Source organism: Micropterus dolomieu, linkage group LG02 (genome assembly GCF_021292245.1).
Source record: "Micropterus dolomieu isolate WLL.071019.BEF.003 ecotype Adirondacks linkage group LG02, ASM2129224v1, whole genome shotgun sequence".
NCBI lineage: Eukaryota > Metazoa > Chordata > Actinopteri > Centrarchiformes > Centrarchidae > Micropterus > Micropterus dolomieu.
The window spans coordinates 15920729-15924114 of record NC_060151.1 but is presented as its reverse complement, the minus strand read 5'-3'; the positions used below and the strand labels follow the sequence as shown (position 1 = coordinate 15924114).

General features: G+C 40.1%; 1 long non-coding RNA gene across 1 annotated transcript; it reads left to right on the top strand.

Annotated features, from left to right (window-relative positions):
• The first annotated feature begins 2090 nt into the window (after positions 1–2090).
• LOC123983643 lies at positions 2091–2866 on the top strand. The gene is made up of 3 exons (XR_006828255.1): positions 2091–2222; positions 2459–2593; positions 2808–2866. It is a non-coding gene; the product is annotated as an uncharacterized LOC123983643 (long non-coding RNA).
• Positions 2867–3386: the final 520 nt, after the last annotated feature.

Below are 3386 nucleotides of genomic sequence, written 5' to 3'. Positions count from 1 at the left end.
AAAGCCTCAATCTGAATTTAAAAAATATGAGGTCTTGTGTCATGGCAGTATATTTATTTTCCATGCAGATAAGTCACAGCTGCTTACTAACTATGCTGTATTGCACTGGCCTAATATTTAAAATAGTATTATAAATATAACTAAAAGATATATAAATGTATAATTTACTGATGGGCATAAATACATCAGAAGAAAACTATACTGGTGTTGAGATCTTTTAAGGTAAATACTTGGTTGACAGTAAGAGACATTTACATATCTGGTTAAATAGCAAGCCTTTCAGTGTGCAGCACACACAAATATTGACATCATAAGGCTGTGCAAAACACACACACAGAGACACACACCCACACCAACCTAGAACACCTTATCAGCTTTTTGTTAATTAAAAGCCAAGCAATACATTTTCTACTTCATCCCCTCCACAAGAGTGAACCACTTCCTGGAGAAATTACTCAGTAGCAATCACTTAATATCTTATTTACAAGGTGGGTGTGTGTGTGTGAGTGCGCATGTTCGTGTGTGCTTGTGTGTGTAGTTATGTAAAAGTGTGATTGTGTATGCGTTATTGATTCACATTCAATCTTTGTACCTGCTCCTTCCTATTCCTAGTGAGACTGAACCAATCCCAGCATGCATTGGGCAGAAGGCAGGGAAAAAAATAAACACCCTGGACAGGTCGCCAGTCTATCAAAGAAATGGCCAAACAAGACTAAAAGGCCTTTGCACACCAAGTCTGTATGATTTTTTAAAATCTATAAACCTATAAAAAGCGTTACACACAGAAATCTTGCACATGGAGTCCAATGCTTTTTATTATTCTACTTGTTCCAAAAATTCATAATACGAGACAAATTGGAGCTGTCAAACAGTAACAATGATTTTGTGGACACCTGTTACTCGGTCTCTCGCTCCTTCTCTCTCATTTCCTCTTTTGCTTCTCTTCAGTGAAGGAATCTCCCAAGGCTGTCACCATGCTCGGCCTTGAGTCTTTAATTTGGCACCGTGGCTACCTGAAGGGCCTGAACTGTTCTCCCTCTCTGTCTCCATGCTGTTGCTCTCCCTCTCTTTCTTATGCTATCCTGATCCTGTATTTCATCCTCCTCATCATTATCTGCCTGAACATTACTATCTGACACGCTTAAAGCTCAAGATATCTGAGTCATGAAATGATACTGTGCTTTCGATGGATGCGAAAAAAACGCAAGTGAACCCTGTTCTGAAAACTTTAACACAATGTGATGTACACTGTTGAATTTACTTTTGGCTTGTTACACTCTTTTCTTCAGTTCAATCTCACCTTCCATGTCAAACAGGACAATATGCAGCTCTACAAAATGATGTAAAAAAGATCCACACAGGCTATAGAATGGAGGCAATTTGTGATATCGGGTCTTAATTTTGTCAATTAATGTTTATCCATCACATTTGGTCACATATACATTGTACAGTACAGGTTGAACATGTTTTTGGAATCAATTTGTTCTAAAATTGCCCTTATTATCATTAATTCTAAAATTACATATTTCTCCTTCAAGTCCCTCTTCAACTTAACATCCCACAGTGGCACCTGTATGCTAGCAACAAAACCAGGTATCATGGATGGGAAGGTGACCTTAGATTGTGACCTCCTCTGACTCTCTGGAGTCATGCAGATAATATACACATATCATCAGTTGCAATTACCGTATAAATTCATTGTTTGCTTCTACAGTAAAGAGCACAAAGAACTTGTTTGCTGAGAGACGTGCTGCTTACTGAGTTCAAACCTCAAAATGGGCACAGGTGGCTCCAGTTTCGAGTCTGATTTATTAAAGACAGGGTAGGCAAGTTGCTTCTGAAACACTTTTTGTCATATTTGTTGAAACTGTCTTTATACACCAATGCATATTAAAAGGTTAGGTGCTCTGAAAAAGAGAGTATAAAAATCGTCTGTCTGTAGTCTTCTCAGGGCTTCAGTAAACACAGCCATTCGTTGCATTCGGACCGAATGCAATGATTGGCTGGGTGACTGTCACTCTCCCTCGCTGCCATGGCTACCAGCCGTGCTGCTACAGGAGCTGCCCCCGTGCGCGCACCCGGTCAGCTCGCTCTGACCTGATGAGCGAAGCGGTCAGACCGGAGGTAATATATGCGTGGCTTTTCAACGATAGTGACTGACAACTGAGGAACACAAAGGAGCCGAAACGTTACACCGTGGTCGCTTTATTTCTGCTGGACAGGTAATCTGGCTTTTATCATTTTGATGGTAATTTGTTACTTTCATCGCTAGCAAACGTAGCTACCTACTTAGCATACAGCTAACGGTTGCTATGAGTACAGGCTGGTGTGGCAGCCAGAGTAGAGAAGATGAATTATATCTAGCTGTAGGTGAGCTGGAAAACAGCAGCGCAAGCTGTGTTTTCCAATGCTAATATTAGGTAAGATACCGTTTGTTTTATTTCTACTGTGCCCTCAGGTCACCTGCAGATTTGGAGTCTTTCATAGCCCTGTACTTCTCACCAGCATACGCTGATCGGTCCATGCTGGCTGGCCAGGATTACAACCACCATGTCCACAGACCAGCCAGGAGAAAAGCTGATGACACAACTCAGTATGTTGCATTATGAGTACTCTTGTGCATTTTACTCAATACATTTATAAGTGATGAGTCAAAAACTATTAAACAGTATGAGGAATACAGATAGATGGTGCTGATTTATTGTTATTGATTGCATTTTATGTGAAAATGTTAACTACTCTATAAGAGAACAATGTCAGGTGTTACAAACTTTTCACTAAGCTGATCCTCCTTTCTGTATTATCAGGTACAGCAAGGTGTCCAACAAAAAGTCCAGGAAGTGGCGCTTGTACTCATTGAAGGTGGAGAAGGACTACAGTTACATCGCAGACCTCCAGAGTGCCATCCTCCTCCTTCTCCGGTTGTCTACTACTGAGGAGATGCCCAGAAGCAGAACCAGGAGACCCGATGATCCCCGTCAACATGGGGATCAGTCAGGTGTTCCTGCCCCAAATGTGTTGCTAGATACAGCAAAATATAAAACAAAAAGTAATATGGTTGGTTTTGAAATGTGGTAATCATGTCAGAGAGGTGACTGTGATATATTTAATCATCTCCACAGCAGCGATACGATGCTACGAGTAAAGTCTGAACTGTCTTCATAATCAGTCGAGATACTTCTGGACACACCTTGTCTCTTCCTGTATATACTTATTTTTATTGAGGTTTTAAAAATGATCTATTTGTGATATAGGTTGTAGTTTTAGTAGAATATAATAGCAATAAACAAGTGTTATACCACATTTGGATGTCATTATTTCAGACACAAGACATAAATGTAGTTGCTTGATTTTTTATGCTGCAAGTGTAAAGAAAAGGCATTTAT